Source organism: Saccopteryx bilineata, chromosome 11 (genome assembly GCF_036850765.1).
Source record: "Saccopteryx bilineata isolate mSacBil1 chromosome 11, mSacBil1_pri_phased_curated, whole genome shotgun sequence".
NCBI lineage: Eukaryota > Metazoa > Chordata > Mammalia > Chiroptera > Emballonuridae > Saccopteryx > Saccopteryx bilineata.
The window spans coordinates 67598465-67615268 of record NC_089500.1 but is presented as its reverse complement, the minus strand read 5'-3'; the positions used below and the strand labels follow the sequence as shown (position 1 = coordinate 67615268).

General features: G+C 40.1%; 1 protein-coding gene across 2 annotated transcripts in view; it reads right to left on the bottom strand.

Annotated features, from left to right (window-relative positions):
- RSBN1 (round spermatid basic protein 1) overlaps positions 1-16804 on the bottom strand; it is a 56372-nt gene that overhangs the window by 21835 nt on the left and 17733 nt on the right. The gene's annotated exons all lie outside the window — the stretch shown is intronic.

Here is a 16804-nt window from a genome sequence, read left to right as displayed (position 1 = left end):
ACATACATAACTTTAAATAAAGAATAGAAACTATAGGAAAGCCTTTATCATTTATTTAATAAAAGTTTACTATATATTATATGCCAGACCTGTCCTAAACACGGATATAGCAAACTAGTCCCGTTCTTGGCCCCTAGAAGCTTACAGTCTAGGAGGGAGATGCAAACACTAATCTAAACAAACAATAAATTATAAACTGTGAGAAGACTTCAGGCTGGAATATGTAAAACCCTGTGAAAGAGATCATGGGACCCTGATCGAGGGGATAGAGTGTTTCTCAAAGTAACATTGAGCTAAAATCTGTAGAACAAGTTTCCAGGAAAATCCCTTAAGCTGCACTCTTTCCAGAGTTCCAAATAAATAAAGATGAGCTGAGCATATGAGCTGCAGCTGGATTATGGAGAACCTTGAAGACAACATTAAGGATTTGGGGAAATTATTAAAGCATCTAAAGTTGTAAAAGGAAAACTACTAGATTTGCCTTTATTTTTTAAGGGGTGAAGGGTCTGGTTCTTCTTGTTTGTTTTTGTTTCATTTTCTCAGAAGGGTACTGAAAAAGATGAGACCAGCTGGAAAATTTCTGTAATATTCTATATAAGGAACAACAGACTAAGCTAATGGAGGTGAGCTGATTAAAAAAGAAAAAAAACTAAAGATTTATTTTTGAGAGAGAGGAAGGGGGGAAAGGGAGAGGGAGGGAGAAAAAGTGAGGGAGTAGGAGAGAGGGGAGATTGAGGGGGGGAGAGAGAGTGAACAGAGGGAAATAGAGGGAGGAAAGGAGAAGAAGAAAGAGGGAGGGAGGGAGAGGGAGAGAAAAGAATCAACTGCCTGTTCTACTTAGTTGTCCCAGTGACTGCTTTTCACATGTGCCCTGAGCCTATGATTTTGGGATCAAACCAGTAACACCAGGAATGAGCTCGGTACTCCAGGACAACGCTCTATCCACTGCACCACTGGCCAGGGCAAAAATAAAGATTTAAAAAAAAAATCCAGGAGATAAAATTGCCAGGATTTGGAGAAAGACTAATTATGATATAAAAGAAAAAGGAGTATCAAGGATGTTTTCCAGGTTCCAGCTTTGCAACCAGATGGAGAAAGACCAGGTTTTGTGTCTGTGAGTGTGTGGGGGGGAGGGGATTATTTTCAGTTTTGGACATGATGAGTCTGAAGGTATGAATAATGGCTCCCCAAGATATATAGGTACTAATCCCTGGAACCTGTGAATGCTACCTCATATGGCAGAAGCGCTTCACAGCTGTGAATAAATTGAGGATTTGAGGACATGAAGATTATCCTAGATCAGGGGCCCCCAAATTTTTTACACAGGGGGCCAGTTCACTGTCCCTCAGACCGTTGGAGGGCCGGACTATAAAAAAAACTATGAACAAATCCTTAAGCACACTGCACATATTTTAAAGTAAAAAAACAAAACAGGAACAAATACAATATTTAAAATAAAGAACAAGTAAATTTAAATCAACAAACTGACCAGTATTTCAATGGGAACTATGCTCCTCTCACTGACCACCAATGAAAGAGGTGCCCCTTCTGGAAGTGCGGTGGGGGCTGGATAAATGGCCTCAGGGGGCCACATGCGGCCCACGAGCCGGGCCATAGTTTGGGGACCCCTGTCCTAATTATCCAGGTGGGCCCTACATGTAATGACAGACGTCTTATAAGAGGGAGGCTGAGGGAGATCCGACTACCAAGAGCAGAGGCGATGTGGGGATGGAAACAGCAATGAGAGTCATGCATTTGGAGGATGCAGGAAGGGGCCATAAGCCAGGAAATACAGAGGGCCACCAGAAGCTAAAAAAGGCAGAAAACAAAACAAAACAAAAAACCCCAAACACAGCATCCTCCTTCAGAGCTTTCAGAAGAGTAAGACTGAATGACTGAATTTGTGTCATTTTAAAGCACCATGACATGGTAGTTGGTTACAGCAGCAATCAAAAGGAACAAAGTGCCTTTGAAACCCCCAAGTGGATACGTCAAGAAGGGAGATGATCTAAAATCAAAAGAGGTCTGGACTGAGGATGTAAATCCTCGTTAACTGGAATGTTCGTCTTAAAGAGACTTGACAAAAGAAAATACAGGTTGGGGCAAAAGTAGATTTAGTTGTTCACATGGAAAATAATAATAATAATACAAGAATGAACTCTTCTGCATACTCAAAATTGTAAACCTACTTTTGCCCCACCCTATATATAGAGTTCAAAAAGCAGGGGTCTTGGAAAACTCCAGTTTGAAAAACACAAAAGGGGAAGAAAAGCTGACAAATGTAAAGAAGTTGTCAAGCAGTCAGAGAAGTTAAGAAAAAAACCAAGAGAGCTCAGTATCATAAAAGTCAAAGTTAAGAAAAATACTTCCAGAAGAGCATGGTCAAAATGCTGCTGAGACTTCCAGTAAAACGATGAAAATGCCCGCTGGTGACTGACTAGGGAGGGCGGAAACCGAACCAGTGTGGTCTGTGGAGACGAGGACATGGGCACAGCAAAGAGGTCATCCTTCAAGAAGCTTGCCGTGAGAAAATGGAAGGTTGGTAGAAGAGAAACTAGGATTAAGGGAGAATTTTTAAGGTGAAAACACTGAATCCTCAACAGGCTGTATAAATGTTCACTCCCACAGGCAACACAAGAAAGTGTGTGTTGGCCCTGGCCGGTTGGCTCAGTGGTAGAGCGTCGGCCAGGCAAGTGGTGTCCCAGGTTCAATTCCCAGTCAGGGCACACAGGAGAAGCGCCCATCTGCTTCACTACCCGTCCCCTTCCCTTCTCTCTCTCTTCCCCTCCAGCAGCCAGTGGCTCCACAGGTTCGAGCACATTGCCCTGGGCGCTGAGGATGGCTCCGTGCAGCATCTACCTCAGGCACTAAAAATAGCATGGCTGCAAGCATGGCCCCAGATGGGCAGAGCATCAGCCCCAGATGAGGGTTGCTGGGTGGATCCCGGTCAGGGCACGTATGAAAGTCTATCTCTCTATTTCCCCTCCTCTCACTTGGAAGGGAAGGGGGAAAAAAAGGAAGAAAGTATGTGTTAAAGAAACAAAACAGAAACAGGCCCACAGATACAGAGAACAGACTGAGGACCGCCAGAGGGGACTGGCAGGGGGAGACCTTGGTTGAAAAAGGGATTGAGAAGTACAGACTGGTGGTTAGAGAACAGTCACTGGGATGTAAAGGCAGCATAGGGAACATAGTCAATAATGCTGTAATAACCATGGATAATGTTAGGTGGGTACTAAAATACTGGGGAAACACTTTGTAAAGTATATGGCACATCTGAAACTATTATAAAATAATATTGAATATAAAGTATAATTGAAAAAAATTAAAAAAAATTTTTTTCTTAAGTCTGCACTGCCCCACATCCTCATTAACAGAATCTTTTGGATCATTATCAAACTTTTGGACTTTTACTAATTTGGTGAGTAAAAGGTGGCATGTTACTAGTTTTAATTTCATTTTCTTAAGAATTAAGTTCAGTATCTTTTAAGATAAGAAGATTAAAGGACCATTGTATTTTTTTTCTATGAACTACCCATTCACAATGCTTGCTTATTTTTATATTGGGTTGTTAGTGTTTCTCTTATATATTTCTAGAGTTCTATAGTTTAGGAAGGTTTAATCCTCTGTCAGATATGACTTTGTAATAATTTTTCATAATTTATCTTTAGACTGTTTCCAGTGGTTTTTATTTTGCTTTGTTTTGTTTTGGTCACAGTTAGAAAATACCTTCCCCATTGCAAAGTTATGAGACTCCTGTTACATTTATGTCTCCGTTTTCTACATTTAAGTCTTTGACCCCGCCTGGTATCACTGGATACCAAGATAAATTCTAGATGGGTACCTGATGTCTTACCACTATCATCTGCCCACCAATGATCTGCCATGCTATCATTTTCATGTATCAGACGCCTATACTTACTTGGCTCTATTTCTGGACTATTCTATTTCAGTAAACTGGTTCATAGCTGGTATGCACTTAATTAATAATCTTTAGAATGTGTTGACATGTGACAGGGCACTCCTCTATGATTGCTTTTCTTTTTCAAAGCTTTCTGGCTGTTCTGGCCTGCTCATTTTTTTATATAAACTTCAAAATCAGCTTGGTTGTCCTAGAAATAAAACAACCACTTGGTATTTTTATTGGGATTGTGTTCCGTTTAAAATTTAGGGAAAATCATTTATTCTTCTTAATCTGAGAACACACTATACATTTTCATGTAGATCTTCTTTTGTGTTTTAATGCTAACAGGAAGAATCTGGCAAAGGTGAAAATGTGAAGAGGACTAATAGTTAAACATGGTGAACTGAACACATGACTTATTTCCATTCCTCTTCAAAACCCCACTCCAGTGAGGATACATTATAAAAGCTACAAATCCCAGAAGTTCAAAGACAACAGATGTAAAAACAAACTCAGAGTATTTTTAGAAGGTAAAAAAGTATACAGGGGAATTAGCAAATTCAAAACTTTGAATACTGTATGTATTGAAATTATTCCATACCTGTATGGGAGATACCAAAAAAACCAGTTTGTGCTACAGAACCATACTAAGGCTGAATACCATATAGCCCATGTGGAGTACACAGCATGTAATGAAAAACAAAGGAGGAGTTTAAGATCTGCATAAAGGTCAGATAACGCCCGATCTGTGGTGGCACAGCGATAAAGTGTCAACCTGGAATGCTGAGGTCTCCAGTTCAAAACCCTGGGCTTGCCTGGTCAAGGCACATATGGGAGTTGATGCTTCCTGCTCCTTCCCCCTTTTCTCTCTCCCTCTTCCCCCCTCGCTTCTCTAAAATAAATATTTTTTTAAAAAAAAGGTCAGATAAAACCCTCCACTTACCTTCCACCTTCCCATCGCTATATATATATTTTGTGGGGAAAGTGAAACAGACTATTGAAACAAAGATATCAGGCCCAAGTATGGGAGACAGCCATTGCATTGAAATCAGAAAATTAAGTAAAGATGTTTATTTAACAATAAAATCACCCACCTACTTCCACAGGTCAGCTCCAAGAATTCTAGCAGACAGAGGCATAACCTACTTGAAAAAATGTAGTGTATTCTTAACTGTAGAATTAAAAGTCCCAGAAAAAAGATCTCTATATATTGATAATTGGAGCTTTCTTCACAGTGATGTGGCCAGATAGTCCCTACCCAGTCACCAAATAGTAAGTACCACCTACGTGTTCTGAGTTTCTAATCAGTTTTATACTGACTCATGTTTAAATATAAACAGATCATCAGACATTTGAAGAAAATAACACAAACAGAAAATTAAAACAAACAAAAAGGAACTTGATGAGACAGACAATTTAGAATATAAAAAAGAAAATTTCAAAATAAGTACAATCAATAATACTAAAGATGAAAGATATTGCATCCATGCAATAGTAACAAAAAGTTACTTTTAAAACACAAAACAAAGAACAAGCTCTTAAATTCAAAACATTACAGCTAAAATAAATCAACAGTGGGGGAGATAGTTAAATCTCCCCAGAAAATAGAACAAAAAGAAATAAAAGGAAAGATAAGAAAATTAAAGATTCAAGCAGGAGGCCTAACATCAAAGTAAAAAGAGTGTCAGAAAAAAGAACAATGAAAACCGAGGTAATGAAAATGACAAAGAAATAATACAAGAAAATGTACCCAAATGGAAGGATATACATTTCTATGTTGAAAAGGCATAAATGCTCATCAAAGTGAGTATCAAAAAGCTAATACCAATGACAGTTGAGAATATCATGCGAGGTCAGGGTGGCCTTTAACTGCATTGATAAGGTTTTATTTCTTAAACCAGGTAGTAAGAACACAGGTGTTTGTTCTTATTCCTTATACGCCTTTGTACATCTGAAATATTTTACAGTAAATTTAAAAACAACAACAAAAAAGGCACATCTCAGTGTATATTACTCAGATTTCTGAAATTCTGCAGTACAGAGATTTTGAAAGCTTCCGGGGAGAGAGAGAAAAAAAAAAAAAGGCACCTAAAGCATCAGGAATCATGACACTGGATTTCTCGATAGCACCACTAAAAGCTTTATAAAGCTTTCATAAGACATGGGAGTAATGCTTTTATGAATCTGAAGAAAAATGGTCTCCAACCTAGAATTCCACACCTATCAAAAGTACCAATCAAATACGTAATTGTAGAAGAAAAACTTTTAGACATGTGAGGTCTCATTTGAGCCACTGAATGTGGGCAACAGAACAGCCATGGAATCCCAGACAGGAGAAAATGGCAAACAGAAATCCCAGGATATACATGTACAGGATACACAGGATATAGACTGGACATATATTCCAGGATAGACCTCTACAAATATTCTCACTGCAACATGGTATTACAAAACAGTAAACAACCTAAATGTCTAAGAATAAGAGAATAAGTAAATTGTGATAGTCACACAACAAAATACCAAACAGTACAGTGGTTAAAATAAACGAACCCGAGTTACAGGTATCAACATAATTTGCAAAAGCAATGTTGTACCAAAACAATCTGCAGAATGATACAAGCAATATATTACTCATGATATATATAACTATTAGTGTTGTTAAATTACACAAATAGTTATATTATTATTTCTCTATTCATACATGCATAGCAAAATATTAGAAGATGCACTGAAATAATAACCCACAAATTCAGAGTGAAAATTTACTTCTGGGGAGAAAGCAAAAGCTTATTCTTTTATTCAAAATAAGGAAAAATATAAAGCAGAAATTCACTTAATAATCTGCACTTCACATGTGAAGGGGGAGATTAAAGGGATTGAGGTGGGTAAAGTTCTTAAACTAATGGGTACAGAGTTTGGGATGATGAAGATGTTCCTGAAATGATGGTTATACAACACAGAGAAAGCAACGAATGCCGGTGAGTTTTTTTTAAGTATACACTTAAAATAGTTAAATAGTAAATTTTATGTTATGTCTATTTTGTGACAATTAGGGATGAAATCCAGAACACAGGCAGAAGGATCAGCTTCTGAGGAGGAGGTGAGATGCCTTCTTTACTGGGACAGGAAGGAAGGGAGAAAAGTTGTCTACAGATAAGAAGTTTAGTCACCACGAAGGACGGCAAGCAAGTTGACCAAAGAAAAGAAGCAAACTTCCTAGACACTGCTGAGGGCCCATGAAACCTCACAGACACAGCTCATGAAAAACTATCAATCCAAAAACGATGTTCCAAAACATCTGCACTCTGTGGAGGTTAGCCAAGATTATTTCCAAAAGCCTTCCATTTATGAGTCAATAACATTCTAAGAGAATGGTACTTACAGGTCAAATAAAGGAATCAGAGTAATATCAGATGGTAGACAGTTTAAAATGGTGTTTCTTAAACCTGCTTGATCATAGGAACTTAATTACTTATAGGTATTTATCTCAGGCCTCACTCCAGACCTAATGAATCAGAATTTCTGTGAGAGGAACCTGAGATTCTAACATGTACATATTTGAAACTAACAACTCCAGATTATTCTTAGGATCTGGCAAGTTTGAGATACTCTGGCCCAGAAACAGCAGAGAACGAGTTGTGTTCTACCACCTCCCAAAGTGTGCATACTGGGGGCTTGGAGAAGGGAGGAAGTGTTAGCAGGATACTGGAGGAAGGCAAGTAGAGACCAAGAACAGAAAAAACTAAAGCTGCCATGGAAACAGGGGACATAATGCCAACCAGGGAAAACTTAATCGTTAGTAAAATCTGAAGGCAAGGTGGTGAGGGGAGGACTATGATACCAACAGGAAAACACCTCCAAGAAAATAGTTGTAAACTTTGCATGCTCTCAAAAAATGTAATATATTTAAAATAGCTATAAAAGTTTAAACAATTAGCCTGGCCAGGTGGTGGCGCAGTGGATAGGTGTCGGCCTGGGACCCAGAAGACCCAGGTTCAGAATCCCAAAGTCGCCAGCTTGAGCATGCGTTCACCAGTTTGAGCGCAGGGTCACTGGTTTGAGCGTGGGATCATAGACATGATGACCCCATGGTCGCTGGCTTGAGCCCAAAGGTCGCTGGCTTGAGCAAGGTGTCACTGGCTCTGCTGGAGCCCCCTGGTCAAGGCACATATGAGAAAGCAATCAATGAACAACTAAGGTGCCGCAACCTTAGTTGACGCTTCTTATCTCTCTCCCTTCTTGTCTGTCCCTATCTGTCCCTCTATCTGTCTCTTCCTCTCTCTGGCTAAAAAATAAAATAAAAAAGTATAAACAATTATATTTGAATACTATAAATATTACTCTGCCTATATGCATGTAGTCATTTAGATTAGAAAATCAAGTTGACAAGCTATCCTGTATCAACTGCTGAGAATTAAATAAGCTCAAATGTGCTCCCAATACATACACCTTTTAATAAATCAATTAAAAACTTAGAAGATAGCAGCTTTATTCATAATTGCCAAAACCTAGAAGCATCTCCCATGTCCTTCAGTTAAGTAAATGGATAAACTGTGATACATCCACACACTGGAATATTATTCAGTGCTAGACAGAAATAAGCTGGGTGGGGGGAGGTAGAAGAGGGTAAAAAGGGGATAAACAGCGATGGAAAGACTTGACTTGGGGTGCTGAACACACAATACAATAGACAGATGATGTGTTGCAGATTTGTACACCTGAAACCTGTTGATTTTATTAACCAATGTCACCCAATAAATTCAATAAAAAAATTTTTAAAAAAATAAAAAGAAATGAGCCAAGAAAAGACAAGGAAGAACCTTAAAATGTATTATTATAAAGTGAAAGAACACAATCTGACAAGGCTACATACTACAGGGTAGGGGGAAAGTAGGTTTACAATTGTTTGTATAGAAAAAAAAATTAAATGATAATACAAAAAAATCTGTTTCGCATATTCACAACTGTAAACCTTCTTTCATCCCACCCTGTGTATGATCACTATACAATTTTCCAGAAAAGGCAAATTGTAGAGACAGTAAAAAGGTCAGCAGTTGGCAGGCATTGGGGAATGGGGGGGGAAGAACAGGTCGAATACAGAGGATTTTTAGTGCTACCATGATAAATACATGTAAGTCAAAACCCAAAGAACATACACCAGCAGTGAGTGCTAATGTAAACTATGGACTTTGGGTGACTATGATATATCAATACAGGCTCATCAACTGTAAGAAACGTACCAGTCTGGTGGGGGATGAGGATACTGAGGAAAGTTATGCATAGTGGGGGCTGGGAGTATGTGGGAAAGCTCTGTACCTTCCCCTCAATTGTGCTGTGAACTTAAAATTGCTCTAAAAAAATAAATTACTAAAAACAACTCTAAGGTAGGAATAAAATACACTATATGGAAAACCCTGTGTGTGCGCGCATGTGTGTGTATAGGGAGGGTAGTTATTCCACAGAACTTGTATTTTAGAAGAAATCTATTTAAGCTGATTGTTTTTTGGTGATTTTTTTTTTTACAAAGACAGAGTCAGAGAGGGATAGACAGGGACAGACAGACAGGAAGGGAGAAAGATGAGAAACATCAATTCTTTGTTGCGGCTCCTTAGTTGTTCATTGATTGATTTCTCATATGTGCCTTGACAAGGGGGGAGGGGCTACAGCAGACCGAGTGATCCCTTGCTCAAGCCAGTGATCTTGGGCTCAAGCTGGTGGGCCTTGCTCAAACCAGATGAGCCTGTGCTCAAGCTGGCGACCTTGGGGTCTCGAACCTGGGTCTTCCTTATCCCAGTCCAACGCTCTATCCATGGCGCCACCGCCTGGTCAGGCTAAGCTGATTGTTTTAAAAACAGAAAGGAAAAACCTAGCCAGCAATCTTCCTAACTCTGTGACCTTGATAGAAAAGCATCCAGTTTAAAACAGCGAAAAAAGCCCTGGCCGGTTGGCTAAGCGGTGGAGCGTCGGCCTGGCGTGCAGGGGACCCAGGTTCGATTCCCGGCCAGGGCACACAGGAGAAGCGCCCATCTGCTTCTCCACCCCTCCCCCTCTCCTCCTCTCTGTCTCTCTCTTCCCCTCCTGCAGCCGAGGCTCCATTGGAGCAAAGATGGCCCGGGCGCTGGGGATGGCTCCTTGGCCTCTGCCCCAGGCGCTGGAGTGGCTCTGGTCGCGGCAGAGGGACGCCCCGGAGGGGCAGAGCATCGCCCCCTGGTGGGCGTGCCGGGTGGATCCCAGTGGGGCGCATGCGGGAGTCTGTCTGACTGTCTCTCCCCGTTTCCAGCTTCAGAAAAATACCAAAAACAAAACAAACAAACAAAAAAAAAACAGCGAAAAAGCAGCATGAGTCAAAAGTGAGATTAGCAGTACTGTACTCAGAATGAAAGAAAAATAAATCCAAACCTATCATTTTTATTGTTTTATCTTATAAAACCAGTTTCTTAAAATACATTTCTTCCTTTTACATACCACACGAATTGTAGTTCCTTTAAAGTTGTCTCAGTTAACATCAAGCTCTGAAGTACCCTATGCATTCTACTCTTATTAGTACCACCAGTTCATTCTAAAATGTTAATTATATGAATCAGACACAGGAAGCACTTAATGAGCCCATTTTAGGTCTTGCCACAGCACATAATAAATGAAGAAATAACATTTGTTAATTTTCTCTGGAACAGTAGACATTACCATGTTATGGTAATAAAAGTACTGTAACATAACTTCTAAATAAAGTTGAACAGCTTAATCATCGGTAAAAGACTTCAATATTGTATATATACAAAAATTTCTTTTAAAAAAAGTAAAAGCAGACCTTAAAATATACACACTTGCCAGGTAAAGAGAAAAAGTCCTATTAAGGTAGCTACGCTTTTTAACTCAATTCCCTCTCTCCCCAGCACATACATATACACACCCTCTTCTCCACATATAGCCTTCAATTACTCAGTTGCTGTAAGGTAAAAATAGTCTCAGGTGGTGAAATTTAAAACAACACCTCATTTAACTTCACTATATTTTTAGTGTTTTTTGCTGCATTTGCAATTCATGTACAGAATTTATGACCTACTACCACCTTGCTGATGGGTGGACTAGCAACATCAACCTCATCTGGTAGCTTATTAGAAATGCAGACTATAATACGCCCCTGCAAAGATTTTCAAAATCAAAACTTGTATTTTACATTCACATTAAAATTTGCTAAACCCTCACCTATAAAATTTAACACCATTCAAAGACAAGGAAAAAACAATTCCTCTTTGAGGAACTGCCATTCTTTTTTTTTTTTTTTTTTTTTTTTTTGTATTTTTCTGAAGCTGGAAACGGGGAGAGACAGTCAGACAGACTCCCGCATGCGCCCGACTGGGATCCACCCGGCACGCCCACCCGGGGCAGCGCTCTGCCCACCAGGGCGATGCTCTGCCCCTCCGGGGTGTCCCTCTGCCGCGACCAAAGCCACTCCAGCGCCTGGGGCACAGGCCAAGGAGCCATCCCCAGCGCCCGGGCCATCTTTGCTCCAATGGAGCCTTGGCTATGGGAGGGGAAGAGAGACAGAGAGGAAGGGGGGGGGGGAGAAACAAATGGGCGCTTCTCCTGTGTGCCCTGGCCGGGAATCGAACCCGGGTCCCCCGCACGCCAGGCCGACGCTCTACCACTGAGCCAACCGGCCAGGGCCAGGAACTGCCATTCTTTAACCTGGGAAAAGGTTGCAACCCAAATGTGACCTACCTCACCTATAAAACAAGAGATTGGAAACGGTCCCTAGCTACTCCAAAACCCTGTTAGTCCACAGGATGACTAAAGGAATATTTGAATTTTTAATCAGATTATCAGCTGCTATAGGATTTTTATGAGAAGGGGAGCCAAATATTGCATACTTATTATAGAATACTTCAAAATTTAAAACCATTAAAAAAGTTTTCTAGTGCCAATAATTGCATGATATAACACCTAAGCAAAACAAACATAACTTATGTTAGCCCTAAAAATACATGCATGTATTTGTATTTTAGGGAGAAATACATTTGTAATACTAGTACCTTGAACACTAATTTTTCTCCATTAACTGACCAAAAGATTCTACACTTAAAAATGTTCTGGTTAGCCCTGGCTGGTTGGCTCAGCGGTAGAGTGTCGGCCTGGCGTGCAGGAGTCCCGGGTTCGATTCCCGGCCAGGGCACACAGGAGAAGCGCCCATCTGCTTCTCCACCCCTCCCCCTCTCCTTCCTCTCTGAATCTCTCTTCCCCTCCCGCAGCTGAGGCTCCATTGGAGCAAAGATGGCCCGGGCGCTGGGGATGGCTCTGTGGCCTCTGCCTCAGGTGCTAGAATGGCTCTGGATGCAACAGAGTGACGCCCCAGAGGGGCAGAACATCACCGCCTGGTGGGCATGCCAGGTGGATCCCTGTCGGGCGCATGCGGGAGTCTGTCTGACTGCCTCCCCGTTTCCAGCTTCGGAAAAATGAAAAAAAAAAAAATGTTCTGGTCAAAACTGTTATTAGCCAATGATATTAAAAACTAATTAGATCTGGCCTGACCAGGCAGTGGTGCAAAAAATAGAGCATTGGCCTGGGATGCAGAGGACCCAGGATCAAAACCCCCCAGGTTCACCAATTTGAGTGCGGGGTCACTGGCAGAGTGTGGGATTAGACATGACCCCATGGTCACTGGCCTGAGCCCAAAGGTCATGGCTTAAAGCCCATGGTCGCTGGCTTGAGCCCAATACAGCTGGCTTGAGCAAAGGGTAACTCGATCTGCTGTAGCCCCCTTCTCCCCCCCCCATCAAAGCACATATGAGAAAGTAATCAATGAACAACTAAGGTGCCACAACTATGAGTCAATGCTTCTCATCTCTCCCTCTTCCTGTCTGTCTGTCTGTCTCTTTCTCTCACTAAAAAAACAAACAACAAAAAAAAACCCTAATTAGATCAGGTTGGGGGAAGCAGAGGGGAAGATACTGTGGTGGAAAGAGACTTCCCATGGGGGGGCACAGTCAGGGGCATAGACGGTGTTATATTGAGTGGGGACACTTGAAACCATATCAACACAACAAATTAAAAATATAAAAATTAAGAAATAAACAAATTAGATTTGCCTGAATAATGAAATTATTCAGAATTGTAAAAATACCATACTGTAGTCCTTTAGATGAACTGAAACTTTACAGTTATCCTTGTATTAACCTGCTGAGAGTTAAGTCATCAAATGTGAGGATCAGCTTGGTGATCCTTCAATTGGTATTTATCATGAACTTAATTTTCTTTGATGTTAGAATATTTACATTTTATAAAATATCCAAAGGAAAAAACCCACCTATAGCATCCTAGCTTTGCAACTACAACAGTTAAAATATAAAAATAATAGAAGCTGCCTGACCAGGTGGTGGCGCAGTGGATGGAGCGTCGGACTGGGATGCGGAAGGACCCAGGTTCGAGACCCCGAGGTCGCCAGCTTGAGCGCGGGCTCATCTGGCTTGAGCAAAAAGCTCACCAGCTTGGACCCAAGGTCGCTGGCTCCAGCAAGGGGTTACTCGGTCTGCTGAAGGCCCGCGGTCAAGGCACATATGAGAAAGCAATCAATGAACAACTAAGAAGTCGCAACATGCAACGAGAAACTGATGATTGATGCTTCTCATCTCTCTCCGTTCCTGTCTGTCTGTCCCTGTCTATCTCTGCTTCTGTAAAAAAAAAAAAAAAAATAGAAGCTACAAGTTTTCTTGCACAGAACAAATTACATTTCACTTCCTCAGGCTGCTGGAGATGAATTCTAAAGTAGTATTTCTCAAACCTTAATGTGCATATGAATTACCTGGGGAACTTGTTAAAATGCAGATAGATTATGATTCAGAAGATCAAGTTAGGGGTCTGACAGACTGCATTTCTAGCAAGCTCCCTGTTATTGCCGATTTCATACCTAGAGCACAATTTAAGACACAAGCTTCTAAAAAAAAAAAAAAGAAAAAGAAAAAAAAAAGGCATGCCCTGCCCCCCCCCCCCTTTACTGGGTTGGTAGAGCATCGCTCCGAAGCCCAGAGGCTGCCGATATCTCTGGTCGGGGCACACACAGGAATAGACCAATGTTCCCGTCTTGCTCTCTCTCTCCCTTCCTCTCTCTCTAAAACCAATAAATAAATTTAACTTTTTTTCAAAAAAAATAAAAAATTTTAAAAAGCATAATTTACAATATTAAGATGACTACAGTTTTGCCAAGCACTGGTCTTGATAATGTTTCCAACTCAAATCCCAACTGAACAACCTAATATTTTCCCAGTTATCTAACTTGATCCCTCATATGGATATGATATACCGTTCATAAAAGCTAGAAAACTTTAAAAAAAAAAAAAAAAGCTAGAAAACTTGTATCCTAAACTTCCTTCTATACCTCTGTTTGATATCTTCCACAACCTTCAGCCTTACTTGTGGGTACATCACAGGATTCCATTCTCCACTTTCTCTCTTTTCCATTCCAAGGATGCCCCTGGATCACCTACATGCTCCCGGCCTCAACTTCTCCATCTCCAGCCTAGCCATGTCTCCCAATCTTACAACCACATATTTAACTACCTAACAGACATGTCTAACCATAAGTCTTCACAGGTACCTTCAATACAAAATATCTCTAACGTAACATCAACACCTTCCACCCCAAACCCAGCTTTTTCAATCCAATACTGACTACTGACTTTGTGACTGGCATCACAATAGGCCCCATTGTCGAAATCACATTTTAAGACTCTACCCTTCTCCCTCAACAAGTGCAAATAATCCCATCTTGCAATTATTTCTCAACTTTCATTCCTTCCTCTCCAGCGGCAATATCAGTTCGGACATGAATCATCTGTCTGGTTACTATAGCAACCTAACCAGTCTTCTTGCTTTTAATCTCATTTTCCTTCTCAATCCCAATCCTCACATTACTGTGTAATCTTTGCAAACATACCATGATCAGCATGCTCTTATTAAAATTCACCAATGATTTTCCATTACCTTTAAGAAAAAGTACTAATTTTTTTTAGCACATCATATAAAGCTCTTCACAATCTTGATTTTGTCTTTCTGGTCTCAAATCTCACCACTTCGTAGGTCCGCGTATGTTCTTGCATATCAAGTTATTTGCAACTCCCTGGAAGTAGCACTCTTTTATGTCTGTGTGTCTGAATAGACTATTATTCTTTTAATGCACTTATTAAACTAAGTACTAATCTTCCAAGATTCTACTCAAGCATTACATACTTTAAAATCATATACCGTTTCTAAGCACCCTGAGTCTGTAGGTAACACCACAAACCATCCTCTCTTACAACTGTGTTCCCTATGCATATCTCTGCTGTTACAGTATCATAATCACTGGTTTATTCACCTTCTCCACTAGACTGCACTCATCAACTAGTCCTTTAAGGAAAAGAATGTGCAGTACACGGTAGGTTCTCAACAAATGTTCGCTGAACAAACTATCTTGAAAAATACTCATGAATAATTATTATAGCTACATATTTAAATTACAACCTCTAATAACTGCATCTCTGAAGTAAAAAAAAAAACACTTTACTTTTGGCTTAACCACTTCATAAGACTTCACAGAAGTCTGAAATACCTACAGTATCACTTAATTCCCAATAATCTAAAGGAATTTGTTAAAAATATTAGCATAGCCTTCTGAATATTGTGTTGAACAAAGGTATTTTAAGTTCACTGACTACAGTGTTAGACAAATATAAGCAACAGTCTCTTCAACAATGGTAAAATGATACGCATATTGTTCGAGTGGCCTAGGTTTGCATCGCCTTGTACTTATTGTCTACATGACCTTGGACAACAATGAACACCTCCAAGCCTCAGTTTCTTTGATGGAAAACAGAGATAAAATTGTTTACCTACCACAGAGTTGTGCTTAAAATATTCAGATATGAATGTGAAAGCATTTCTATAATTCAGAGTGCTAAATAAATCTGGACTACTATATTAGCTTCCATCCCAACATCTGCCAATGATTCCACACGTGTAAACTTTAAGTTTCATGAGCCACACCAACCTCCCATACCCATCTCATAGTTCTCTCCAGTGACTCAAAATTCATAAATAATTTTAAGTCCCAGGATCACCAGAGCAGGAGATTTATTCAGTAGTCCTCAATACTCTCATGTGGTTGAAGTGTTTAATTAAATCTAATTTTAAAATAATCTGGTATGTTCTTAAAAAGTGATTATTTATAAATATCAAAGTAAATCTCAAGGTAAGTTGTTGGTACAGTCATTAAGATTTCAGCTCCACTTAAAAAAATTAACTGGAGGACAAAAATCAGCAGGGAATATTTAGAGATGTCGGCTCTAAATATCTTGATCCGCTATAAACTAACTAATATTAAAGTTAAAAAGTCCCCATCACAAAACCAGGCTGCTCCTCCCCAAGTTTCTGGCTTATTTCTCAGGTATGCTTGCTGGTCTATAATCAGAAGAGAGAATCTGCTGCATCTTTCTAAACTAAAAAAGTGACAGCATGTTAATTCTGCTCTCAGCAATATCTTTCTTTTTTAAAGAGAAACTTATGGGAACTATGGACTATATTAGGAGAACTATTTTCAGTCCCTTCTGCAATATTGATAAAAAAGGATTCCTTAACCTTCAAGGGGCAAAACTTCTTAAAAAAAAAAAAAAAGGGAAAAAAAAAACACCCCACCAAAATCTACTACACAAGTCAGCGCTTCGGTACCTGATTGTGGTAACAAGGCCAAAATCCAAGACGAAGCCCCTTAATGCACATCGTGTTCCAACGTCTTGGGCAGCCCCATCTTGCGACCTCTCCAGATTGGCTGCTCCTGCTCTCTCTACTGCAGAGAGAACTTCAATTAGAGAAATTCTGAAGCTCATAAATCTAAACTGGATACTCCCCTCATTGGAGGCAAGGATGGTA